The following is a 14135-nucleotide window of genomic DNA, read 5'->3' on the forward strand; positions in this document are numbered from 1 at the left end:
GATTGCTTAATATGACATAAAAGGCTGGAAGGAGTATGGAAAAGTAGGGATACTAATGCACTGTTGATGGGATTATGAACTAGTCCAATCATTCTGGAGAACAATTTGAAACTGTACCCAAAGAACTATAAAACTGTGTATACCCCTTACACCCACAAAATTCCAACTAGGTCTGTATCCCAAAGAAATCAAACAAAAATGAAAGGACCTCTATGTACAAAAATATTTATAACACCCCTTTTCTTGGTGGCAAAGAATTGGAAATCGAGGGATTTTAAACTGAGGAATTTGAAGTTGAAAATTTTATCAACTGGGAAATAGCTGAACAAACTGTGGTATGTAATTGTGACAGAATACTATTGTGCTATAAGAAATGATGAAGGGGATGGTTTCAGAAAAACCTGGAAGACTTATTTGACGTGATACAAAGTGAAGTGGGCAGAAGTAAGAAAACATTGTACACAGTAACAGCAACATTGTAATGACAGTCAACTGTGAAAGACTTAGATCAGTGTAATGATCCTGACAATTCCAAAGGACTCATGATGAAAAATTCTATCTACCTCTAGAGAGAAAACTAATGAACTTTGAATAGACATTGAAACATTAAAATTTTTTTTTTTTGCAATGTGGTTAATGTGGAAATGTTTTGCATTTCTTTATATGTATAATGGGAATCATATTTCTTGCCTTCTCAATGGGTACGGAGAGGGTGGAGGGAAGGATGGAATTTGGAACTGAACATTAAAAACAGCAACAACAGTAAAAAAGAATAATTTGGGTCTGAAAAAAAAACCCTGTTTTTTTTCCTGGCTTGGTTTTACTTAGTCCAACAAGCTTTCTATGCCCTCTCCCATTTGATACTATCTCTACTCTATAGTCACTTCTTTGGATAGCTAGTTTTACATTCGACTTTTACCATTAGAAAAGCTCCTTGAAAAATAATAACATGGTTCATTGGGAATGGCAGCGGGTCAGGATTTTCAAGGAAACCAGGAGAAAAAGATGTAAAGGAACTAAACTCAGTAGTATCAAACTTTAAACCATATTATAAGGTGAGAGCAGTCTTGAAGTATAAAATGGATGTTAGATTATTTTAAATTAAAAATTTCCTATATATATAAAATCTGTGTAGCCAAGAATAGAGGGAATGAAGAAAATTGGGGGGAAACTCTATAGACAATGTCTCACATAAAATGGGATTGGGTCAGAATATTGTTGTGATATAGGAATTGATCGGCTGTGGATTTAGAAAGATATGGATTCTTGGACTTAGGAAGGAAGGTGCTATCCAACTTCAGAAAAACAAGTGGAAATAAGCATAATATGGACTTACATGTATGCATTTGAGTGTATGTGTATGTATATATATGTAAATATATATTTGTTTATGGATGTCTATGTCTGTGTGTATGTATATATATATACACACAAACACATATATATAGCTATGTATACATATATGTACACATACATACACACATACCTTTATATATATACACACATACATATATGTATATACATATGCAGGCATACACGCATACATATATGTATATATGTATGTTTGTGTGTGTGTATATATATATATACTTAATTGTAGCTTTCTTAGGGGGGAGGAAGGGACAAAATAAAGTAAAAATTCACAGCAGAGACCAAAAGAAAACCTACAAGGAAGCAAAGAAAAGCTGGAGAGTTTTGAATTTTTGCTTTATATTGAATTTTGAATTATTGCTTTATATTGAATCTTGTTCTGCTGTGTAAGTGGCAATGTTTTTTTCTTTTCTTATTTTGAATTTCAGTTTTAAAATAAATTTAAAAAGTCAAAAAACCCAATAAAAATAAAGTTTAAGAAGAGGAAGAAAGAAAAGCTCTTTGAGGGTAGGTTTTGCTAACTTATGCTTGTATTCCCACCACTGGGCGCAGTGCCTGGCATATAGTTAAGCATTTAAAAATTCTTTGTCTATCCTATGATAATTAAAAGCTTTACTAATAATAGATTCCCTTCTGGTTTCCTGATCCTCAACCCTGCATGCCAGTAGTGGTAGGGAGGTTGAGGTTGAGCTCTTTCCCTCTCTTCTGGCTTTACAATCCACCAGGATCCAGTGGCCAGAGGGACAAGATCCAATATACCTTCTTTCTCATCCACTGCCAATACTCAGCCTGGTGGATGGTGGTGAGACAGGTTTAGCCCATGGAAGCTCCATCCTTGGAAGATGCACAGTGTGTTCTGCCTACTGAAAGCTCATGTGGAAAAGTCTGGAAAGCCAGTACCAAGCAAGTCATGATGAAACATAATGAAATGATCTTATTTCCCAGTCCAGAGCATGTACAGGTAGTGTCACTGTATTTTAACTAGTCCTCCTGTTGTTCCGTTGTTTGTCTTTGCTTCCCAAAGAGGACCAATGGTATCAGGAAGGTGATATCTTGACTTGCAAATAAATTGGATTGAAGTGAGGAAAGGCTGTGCAAAGTCACAAGCCTCATTCTCTCCTCTGCAGCCATCTGGGTCCAGTGGCAAGATATATATCAGGACAACTGGAGATGGTTCCAGATGTAGTGGGAGACCCTGGCCATTTTTAAGCTAAGGTCTTTCCCAGGTCTCAGCTTGTCTGAAGCAACACCCATTTCATGATGAAGGCTAAGTAAAGAATGAGGCAAAAAATGGCCTCTTTTATCTCAGAATTTCTGGCCGAAACAGAAACAATTGCTATTTATATTTACTCTGAGCCATCACAGTCCAAACAATGACCATGTGAGACAGATTATTGTTAGCCAATTGTGAGAGTCAGAAGGATTTGGGTTTTAAGGCATCATCAAGTAGCTCCATGTGAATCCCAATGGGCTTTATCAAAGCCTAGGTTTCCAATGCTGTATTTCAAGAAATTATTAATGAAACATAGGGCAAAAGAGTTAATTGTCCCAGTTTTTTTTTTTAAAGAATAAATAAGTAGGGAAGAGAAAAAAAAAGAAAACTAACTTCAAACCCCCAAGATATTTTGTGAGGTTTTAGCAATCAAGATTTATATTTCTTTGGTCCAAGCACCCACAGGTAGGGATATATGGATAGAGGGAGAGGAGGAAGAGGAGGGAGGTAGAAGAAGGAAGGAGCAGCATCGCCCAACTGGAACTGGCCAGTTGGGTCCCCAGTGAGTCAGCTACTACTACTTACAGACTGTTGTTTGTCCTTTCTTCTTGAAGAAGATCAATGACATCATTAAGGTGATGTCTTGACTTTCAAGTGAGTTGGATTTACGTGAAGCAGAGTTGTGCAGTCCCCAGCCTCACTCTTTCATTTGGAGCCATCTGGGATCAGGACAACTGGAGATAGCCCTGGATCCAGTGGGAGACCTTGGCCTTTTTAAGTATAGGTCTTTCTTGGATCTCAGTTTCTCTGAGGCAACAGTCACTAAGTTATTAAGCCCAAGTAAGAAATGAGGCAAAAAATGGCCAAAAAAAAAAATCAATTTGGGAGGGGAAGATCCTCAGGGTTTCTGGCCAAAACAGAAACAATTGCTATTTATACTCACTCTGAGCCATCAGAACCCAAACAATGACCAAATGAAGCTTGACCAGTCCCCTTACTATAAAGAGAAGAATCTTTCAACTGCCTGTTGACCTGGAATTGAGAGTGTATTCAAAAGGAACTGCTGACCTGAAAACTTTGCTAAAGAAAAGGCAACAGCCTAAATGTATGCATTATTATTTAATTAATTCCCTTTAAAGAAAACAGTAACGTAATACATTAAGGAGTCAGGAAATTATCTGACTACCTGATACAGGAATCTTCTAGTTTATATACATTTTACCGTGAGAAAAGAACTCTCCTTGTTGAACAAATTGTAAATTTAGTAAGACAATTAACAAAGTAGGGTCAATTGGGTTTTATAATCCCAAGCTGTGTGAATTTCCTTTCTGTAGAATGTCTCTGTGACATGTTGATAAGGACAAAAATCCCTTCACTCTGATGGCACATGTCCTGCTGACACCGAAAAGGGTATCTTAACAAAGTTGACAAAGTTGAAATTACAGCCCAGGACATCTGTGTTTTTCCTTATCACTAGGATGCCAGGAAAAGGGTCTCCTAAGGAAATTGCTAAGTCAACCCCATTTGCTTCACTGAGGCATGTTCACTTGAGATAACAAATGAGATTATTAGGTCCAGACTCTTCTTAATTCAAGCTTTGGCCCTTATTAAAGTCCAAAATTTATATTAAATATTATCAGAACTAATTAGAGAAGACCTTTTCCCTTTCCTGGCAGCCTTAGATATTTGTAGGCCTCTGTTTGGGTAAAGGCCTCAGATACTTTTCACTTGGAGTTGGAATTGTGGCTGGTGGATTTGGGAATCTACTATTGCATTTGTTCTTTCCTGCTCTGAGCCAATGTTTGTCAGAGACAATGCATTAATACGCAAGCATTTCTGCTTGGAGAAAGTTCCAAAATGGCGAAGTTTATTTTGCCAACTGAAATTCTCCCCACCTAATCCTGTTACATCATGAAATAAAGAACAAAACTCCCTCAGCAAGAAACCAAAAGTACAAAGTTTACTTAAGATTTTTGATTTATCAAACAAAACTCTAACTATATTAACGGTAGCGCACCTTTGAAGAAAATATCCTCTTGGAACCACTTACTTCCTCTTTAGCTACTTTTCTTTCAGTCTGGCCTAATGTGAACAAAGAGATATTTCTTTTCATTGAATTAAACAAAGAGGCTTTCATTCCTAGTTTGGTCACCATAAAGAAAAATAAAGTGCTTTAGTTTCAGGGAATTGAGATTCCTTCCTGAACTAGATCGAGAATTCTATTTAAAAAAAAAAAAGCCTGAATAGGCCTTTGATTCAAATAAAACCAAGGACTTTAGAATACTACTGTTTCCTTGGCACTGATTAAGTCTTCTGATAAGGCTTTACTAATATTTAGGTGACACCAAAGACTTTAAGTTATTTCTTATTTCTTAAAATTAAGATTTTTTTAAAAAAAGAGATGTAGTACTATATGCTTACACTGTTATGTTATGCCCAAATGTCCCATAGATGAAAAAATTAATAGATAATCTAGAGCTGCTAAATAATATAGCATCTGAGTGTCTAAAGAAAAACTTAATCCCCAAAGAGATCAAAGTAAGAAAGGCTTGATATGTATAATATTTATAGGAGCTTTTTTTCTTATGAGTATTTGCTTATAATTTTGAGGTTATTATCAAAGTATGGATTTTTTAAAAAAAATACTTATTTTCAGTTTTCAACATTCACTTCCACATAATTTTGAATTTCAAATTTTCTCCCCATCTCCCTCCTCACCCCACCTTAGGACAGTGTGTATTTTGATTACCCTGCAAGTTGCCCTGCCTTCTATCACCTCTCCCCCATCCCTGCCCCTCCTCTTTTCCTGTAGGGCAAGATAGATTTCTGTATCCCATTTCCTATATCTCTTATTTCCTAGTTGCATGTAAAAATAATTTTTAACATCCATTTTTAATGAGAAGGCAAGCAATTTGAAATAGATTATACATGTGTAGTCATGAAAAACACTTCCATAACAATCACATTGTGAGAAACTAACTATATTTCCCTCTCTTTTGACCTGCCCTCTATTTTTTCTATTCTCTCCTTTGACCTGTCCCTCCTCAAAACTATTTACTTCTGATTACCCCTTCCGCCAATCTGCCATCCCTTCTATTATCTCCCCTCTATTATCCCCTTCCCTCTGCTTTCCTATAGGGTAAGATAAACTTTCATACTCAGTTGAGTATATTTGTTATTTCCTCCTGAAGCCAAATCCAATGAAAGGAAGGCTCACTTATTCCCTCTCACCCTGCCCTCCTTTCCCTCCATTGTAAAAGTTCTTTCTTGCCTCTTTTATGTGAGATGATTTCCTACATTTTACCTCTCCCTTTCTCTTTCTCCTAGTACATGCCTCGCAACACTTAATTTTCTTTTTTTAGATATAATTCCTTCATATTCAGCTCATCCTGTGCCCTTTATCTCTCTCTCTCTCCACATACATATACATACACTCATACACACACACACACACATATATGTGTGCATATATACAAATGTATGTGTGTGTATATATATATTTCCTCAAACTATCCTAATACTGAGAAAGGTCTCATGAGTTACAAATATTATTTTTCCATGTAGGAATGTAAACAGTTTAACTTTAATAAGTCCCTTGTGGTTTCTCTTTCCTGTTTACCTTTTCATGTTTCTCTTGATCCTTGTATTTGAAAGTCAAATTTTCTACTCAGCTCTGGTCTTTTCAACAAAAATGCTTGGAAGTCCTTTATTTCATTGAAGTTCCATTGTTCCCCCTGAAGTTTTGCTGGGTAGGTAATTCTTGGTTTTAATCCTATCTTCTTTGACCTCTGAAACATTATATTCCAAGCCCTCCAATCCTTTTAGTGTAGAAGCTGCTAAGTCTTGTGTTATCATGATTGTATTTTCAGAGTACTTGAATTATTTCTTTCTGGCTGCTTGTAATATTTTCTCCTTGACCTGGGAACTCTGGAATTTGACTATAATATTCCTAGGAGTTTTCCTTTTTGGATCTCTTTCAGGAGGTGATCAGCGGATTATTTGTATTTTACTTTCTAGTTCTAGAATATCATGACACTTTTCCTTGATAATTTCTTGAAAGATGACGTCTGGGCTCTTTTTTTTGATCATGGCTTTCAGGTAGTCCAATAATTTTTAAATATCTTTCCTGGATCCATTTTCCAGGTCAGTTGTTTTTCCAGTAAGATACTTCACATTATCTTCTAATTTTTCATTCTTTTGGTTCTGTTTTATAATTTCTTGATTTCTTATAAAGTCATTAGCTTCCATTTGCTCCCTTCTAATTTTGAAGGAATTATTTACTTCAGTGAGGTTTTGGACCTCCTTTTCCATCCAGCCAATTCTGCTTTCTAAGGCATTCTTCTCCTCATTGACTTTTTGGACCTCTTTTGCCATTTGGGTGTCTAATTTTCAAGGTATTATTTTCTTCAGCATTTTATTTGAGTTTCCTTTAGCAGACTGTTGACTCTTTTTTCGTAATTTTCTTGTAGCACTCTCATTTCTCTTCCCAATTTTTCCTCTACTTTTCTAATTTGATTTTCAAAATTCTTTTTGAGTTCTTCCATGGCCTGAGACCAATTCATATTTTTCTTGGAGGTTTTGGATGCAGTGGCTTTGGCTTTGTTATCTTCTTTTGGATGTATGTTTTGATCTTTGTCACCAATTATGTAAGAAAATACTTCTTCACTGAGAAAGTAAGAATTTTTAGTTTGTTTCCTTCTCCCCCATTTGCTCATTTTCCTAGTCAATTACTTGACTTTTAAGCTGTTTGTTAAGTGAGGGGCTCCAGAAGCAGCCTCTACTTCAGTGGTGGCTATCACCACCTTGGAACTGGGGCCAGGACTTGGGCTGGAGCTGGGGTCAGACCATGCTCCCCTCTCAGCCAAGTGAGACATCCTCCCCACTGACTTTTGAAGCTATCTGGTGTTTGTGGGTTGAGAAGCTTGAAAACTGCAAGTACCGCCAGTAATTCAGTTCCCTAAGGCCTGCATCAGCTTTGTCAGTGCTGGTATAGCCTATGCCAAACTGTGCTCTGCTTTCAGACTGGTGTGATAGACCCATCCTGTCGACTTTCCAGATTGCCTTGGACTAGAAATTTTCTTCAGTCTGTCCTTTTGTGGCTTCTGCTGCTCTAGAATTTGTTTAGATTCATTTCTTACAGGTTTTTTGAGGGGTTGGAGGGGAGAGCTCTAGCAGGTCCCTTCTTCTAATCTGCCATCTTGGCTCCACCCCAGCAGCTTTTTTTTTAATGGCAAATAAATGGAAACTAAGGAAGTGCCCATCATCTGAAGAATAGCTGAATATGATACATGGATATGATATATCGATGGAATGGAATTCTATTGAGCTGTTAGAAATGATGAAAGGGATACTTTCAGAGGACCAGCATCCTTAATGAGTATTGCTGTAAATATTGTATGAAATATCTGCAAAGAAACTACACTAATGTTGAAAAGAGTATACACTACAATAAAATAGGATTTGTATCAGGAATTTAGAGTTGTCTCAATATTACGATAATTATAAACATAAGAGGAGATAGTAGTAGACCTGTGATTTCATGGATATAGGAAGTTCCTGTATGAGAAAACTCTATCAATGCCATTTGACACCTTCTGTACAACTTGCAGTCTTAGAGATTTTCTTAGAATACAAGATGTTACATGACTTTTCCTGAGTCACACAGCAAGTATGTAGCAGAGTCAGGATTCGAATTCAGGTTTTTTAGCTCTGAGGACAGTTCTTTATCCTCCATGCCATCCTACCTCACAAACAAAGCAGACCATATTTATAACAGAAGCAATAAAGCCACAATCACATCAACAGATACAGAAAAAGCTTTTGACAAGTGCCAATACTCCTTTTATTTTAAAAATATTAAAAAGAAGTGTGACATATAAAAAGTTCAAGAGACATAGTTTCTTGGTAATTAATAATTTTTATTAATAAAGCTAGCATATTATTAATAAAAGGATAGTCATCTGGCTGTCTTTCTTAGAGCAAAAGACAAATCTTGGAACTTACTCACTACTTATATGCCCTTGGAAGAGTGGGTGTTCCTGAAGATGGAAATCAACTCTAATTGGTTAATAATTAATGAAAGAATGAGTATTATAATTAGAAGTGGACCTATTCTAATGAGAGTCTGAGATAAGTGACTCTGATCACTCAGTCTTGGTCAAAGAGACTTCTCTATATTAATGTCACCTTGTCTGATAAAAGGGAGAAATGACATTTTTGTAGATCTATCAGCATAAAACACAATGGGCATCCTCACCTGGATGGGGTCCCACCAAGACTGAGGAGAAAGTTAGCCTGATCTTATCATCAGCAATGTCTTTCAGATTCTGATTTGGCCTAGTAAAGAATAAAGTTTCAGAAAAAGGATAAATCTTGTGTCTCAATATTAATAATGTTATTTAATAATCAGAAGAAAGGAAAGCTATCTGTAATCATGTGAAAAATGCTCCAAATCACTAATGAGAGCAGCATAAATTAAAATAGTGTTGAATTTCCACCTTACACCCATTACATTGGCAGAGAGGACAAGAAAGGGAAAATGACAGTTGTTTTAAGGGAAGTGGCAGGAAAGGCTGATGGATTGAATTGATCCAACTGTTTTGGAATACAATTTGGAAATATACCCAAAAAGACAACATACCCTTTGACCTAGTTTGTATCCCCAAAAGAGGTCAGAGAAAAGAAAGAAAGGAAAAAAGAAAGGTAGAAAGGAGGGAAGGTAGCTAAATAATAACGCTTTTATTAATCACATATTATATTCCAGGCACTCTGCTAAGTGCTTGTGTATGTGTGTGTACATACACACATGCACATATGTCCTCAGTACTTAGCACTATATTATATACACATATATACATATATACAAGTTTATAAGTAGATGTAGCTTTATAAAAGGATTACGTATTGTGCTATATGTTATATTACACATAATGTGTATGCTTTATATGTGTGGGTGAAAGTGAATATTTTGAAGTACCCAATTATCATAATTTTACCATTTATTTCTCCCTGCAATTAACTTTTCCTTTAAAGGCCTAGATATATTTAGTGCATATGTGTTAAATATTGATGTTAAATTATTGTCTATGGTATTATTGAACATAATATGATATCCCTGTTTATCTTTTTCTTATTCAAATTTTAGATTTTGCCTTATCTAAGATCATGATTTCTACTTCTTTTTTTTAGTTCAGTTGAAGTATAATAGGTTTTCTCAATACCCTTTTGAAAGTAATTAAAATTTTATTTTTTTATTTTTCAATTTTCAAGCATTTTTCTCCTTCCTGCCTACACCATTGAGAAAAAAGAAAATAAAATCCTTGCAACAATTTTGCATAATCAAGCAAAACAAATTGCCGAATTAGCCATATCCAAAAATATTGGATATTTTTTGATTCATTTATATTGATTCATTATGTTTTTGTCAGGAGGCAGATAGGTGGATAGTCAGGATTGGTCCTCTGAAATTGCAATTGTTCATTACATTGATTAGAGTTTTTAATTCTTGAAAAAATTTTATAGTACTGGTGTTAGATTATAAATTGTTCTGGTTCTGTTCACTTTATTCTGAATAAGTTCATAAAAATTTTTATGGTTTTCTCTGAAACCAACATTACTTAGAGTGCAATAGTATTCCATTACTATATAATCCAAATAATAATAATTTGTTTAGCATTATTTAATTGAAAGGTACTCTCTTAGATTTTTGGCACTGCAAAAAGAGCTGCCATAAATATTATTGTACCTAGAGAACCTTTTCCTCTTTCTTGATGTCTTTGGGATATAAGCCTAATATCAGTATGGTTGCCTCAACACATATGCATAATTTAATAGCTTTGGGGGAATATTTCAAATTGCTTTCCATAATGGCTGTGATAATTCACTGCTACCAAAAATGTATTAATACGACTCTTTACTTCCAGCCACTTCCAAAATTTATCATTTTCTGTCTTTGTGAACTTTGTCAATCTGGTGGATATAAATTGGAACCTCAAAATCATTTTAATTTGTGTTTTCTTAATTATTGGTGATTTAGAGAATTTTTTTCCCTACAGCTATAGATAGCTTGAATTTCTTGAGAACTGCCTTTTCTTATACTTTGACCATTTATCAATTGGGTAATGGCTCTTATTCTTATGAATTTGAATCAGCTCCTTACCCATCTTAGAAATAATACTTTTCAGAGGAACTTATTGCGAAGATTCTCTCCACCCCACCCCACTCACAGCTTACTCTTCCCCTTCTGATATTATCTGCATTTGGATTTGTTTGTGCAAAATGTTTTTAAGATTATGCAATCAAAATTGTCAATTTCATCTTCTGTGATCTTCCTTATTTGGTCATGAATTCTTCCAATATCCATAAATAATAAAGATAATTTCTTCCTTGTTCCTCTAATGTCTTTTTTAAAGTAATATTTAATTTTTCTCCAATCTAATTTCTTTTTGATATGACCTTTTATATCTAAGTCCTGTATCTATTTGGTACTTATCTTGGTTTATGTTATAGGATATCTTTCTAAATATAATTTCTTCCCTACTGCTGCTCAATTTTCCCAGAAATTTTTGTCAAAGAGAGAGTATTTACTCCAACTATATGGATCTTTGGGTTTATCAAATACTGGGCTGCTAGGTTCATTTACTTCAGTTTGTTGTGTAGACTATCTGTTCCACTAATCAACCTCTTTATTTTTTAGCCATAACAAAATGTTTCTATGATTATTGTTTTATGGTATAGTTTGCAGTTTGGTACTGCTAGGCCTCATTATTTCCCACTTTTTCCCGCATCATTTTACTTGGGATTCTTGATCTTTTACATTTCCAGTTGAATTTTGGCATTTTTTTCTAGTTCTGTAATGTGATACTTTGACAGTATGATTAGCATTAAATAAGTAAATTAATTTAAATAGTAATGCCATTTTAATTTTATTGGCTTGTCCTATCCATGAGCAATTATTTAGATCTTCTATTTTCCTAAAGAGTATTTTGTAGTTATAGTCATATAGTCTTGGGGTCTATCTTGGTAGGTAGACTTTCAAGTATTTTATACCTGAGTTCAACTCTGCTCTCAGATACTTACTAGTTGTTTGACCCTACACAAGTTGCTTAATATCTGTTTGCCTCAGTCTACTCATGTGTAATATGGGAAATATAATAGCATTTACATCTCCAGGTTGTTGTGAGGATACAATGAGATAATATTTGTTTAGGGCATTGCAAATCTTAAAGTAATATATAAATTCGAACTCTTGTTATTGTTGTTAGTAGTAGTAGTAGTAATAGTAGTAGTATTTAGTAGTAGTGTTTCATAAGTACTTTAAGCATAATTTCTCATTCTTTCTCTTCTAGTTGTTTTTTTTTTTGGCAATATACAGAAATGGTAATGATTTATGTGACTCTGTTTTATATCCTGCTCTATTGTTGAATCTATTGTTTCAAATCATTTTTATTTTACCGTTTTGTGTTCTCTATGTATACCATCATTGGCAAACATGATAATTTGTTTCTTTGCCCATGTTTAATCCCTCAATTTATTTTTCTTTTCTTATTGCTATAGCTAGTGTTTATAGTACTGTATTAAATAGTAGTGGTGACGATAGATATCTTTGCTGTACCCCTGATATTATTTTTAAAAACTCTCTAGTTTATTTCCTTTACATATAATATTAGATCTTGGTGAGGTATATATTATTTACCATGTTAAGAAAAAGTCCATTTATTCCTATGCTTTCTAGTTTGTCTGTTTGTTGTTGTTGTTTTATAGAAATGGATATAGTATTTGTCAAAACCCTCTTCTGTACCTATTGATATAATAATATTATTTTTATTGTCATAAATATGGTCAACTGCATTTGTAATTTTGTTAATGTTGAATCAATCCTGCATTTATGATATAAGACCAACATGGTCATTGTGTATAATTTGTTATATGTTGCTTAGCTCTTTATTTTAATGCATTGTGAGTCTTTATTTTTCAAGTGTATTTTTTGTAAGTTTTAATATGTTTCACATATTGTTAGATTTTACTTTCTAATCCATCTTATTAAACTCTTCCATTTCATGGGTGAATAATTTCTATTATGTTATGATATTTATTTCGTCCTATATTCTTATACCCTTTCCTCTTCAAATGCCTCTTTTCCTCCTTTAGAATATCCCTTCACAAAGAAGAAGACTAGTGAATGAAGGAAAAGGTTCAGTACTGGTAATTTATATTTGATGCCATATGCTTCTGCTCCTCCCAGCTCAGCCCTCTTATCTTCCCATAACCCAGACCCTAATCATAAATTCTTACCTTTTTTTCTTTTTTTTTAAGCCCTACTTCACAATCCACCATCTGAGGCTGGCGTTTGTTTTACTTCTGACTAATTCCTCCCTGAATCTAATAGTCCTTATTCCTTGCTCTCCCTTTTCCCAGTTCCTACTGCTTTCTTGTTGAGTTGAATGTATTTCTACATCAAACTCTCTCTCTCTCTCTCTCTCTCTCTCTCTCTCTCTCTCTCTCTCTCTCTCTCTCTCTCTTTCCCCCTCTCTCCCCCCCTCTCCTTCTTTCTCCTCTCTTCTCTCTCCTCTTTCCTCTCTCTCTCTTTCTGTATTTTACCATCCTTTGACTGATTCCAATGAAAGTGAGATTCAAGAAATGTTCCTTTCACCTTTTTTTTGTATAATCCTTGAGGGTAGGAAATGTTTCATTTTTGTCTTTGTATTCCCAGAATCTGCCACAGTGATGACACATAATACAGACTTAATAAATGCTTTTTGAATAGTTGATTCTTCTAGGGAAGTTTTATTAAGTCTCTGGTCTCTGAATTCTATTCAGAAAAAGAAAGAGAAAGGGAGAAGGCAGCAGAAAATTAAGGCTCAGTAACTTCCCCTTCAGGCCATATGCAGATTGCAATAGCCTCTGGTTCAGTTTCTATGCCTCAAATTTCACTTCTCTCCAGATCATCCTTTGAATAACTGCCAAACTGATTTTCTTTCCTAAAGAGTGTGTCTTACAATGTCACTCTCAAAACAAAACAAAACTCCAGTGACTTCCTATTGACTTTAGAATTAAATATTTTATCTTTATTTGAACCCTTTAAAATGTCTCTTTTTGTGCATTGTAATGTATATAGCTATTAGAACAATAGCATATTGTAATAGGATGCTGGAGATGATGCCCACTAGCAGGTAAAAATCCCCAGTGTTTTGCTATTTGATTTCCTGGGAAATTGTCATAATCCTGAATATTGTAAAAATGGGCTAATGTCATTCGTAATCTACCCTTTCAGCCTAAGGAAAGAGGCATCTAAAACTGTGCAAAAGGAGTGACTCAGGAGCAAGCATTTTGGTACTAATAATGAGGCATGGGCATCTGAGTAGGAGGAAGGTCAGCCACCATGACTGGCAACTTTATCAAGAAAAGAGAAAAGTATCTTAGAGAAGGGAGGTACCAGTCACAAGAACCTCCCTGATGGATTCCAGGATGGAAGCTGTGTCATCAAGTCATACATGAGCAACGTGGAGAAGGTGCTGGGTAACTGGAACCATTTATGCTGCTGAGATCACAG

This window comes from Notamacropus eugenii, chromosome 1 (assembly GCF_028372415.1).
Source record: "Notamacropus eugenii isolate mMacEug1 chromosome 1, mMacEug1.pri_v2, whole genome shotgun sequence".
Taxonomy (NCBI): domain Eukaryota; kingdom Metazoa; phylum Chordata; class Mammalia; order Diprotodontia; family Macropodidae; genus Notamacropus; species Notamacropus eugenii.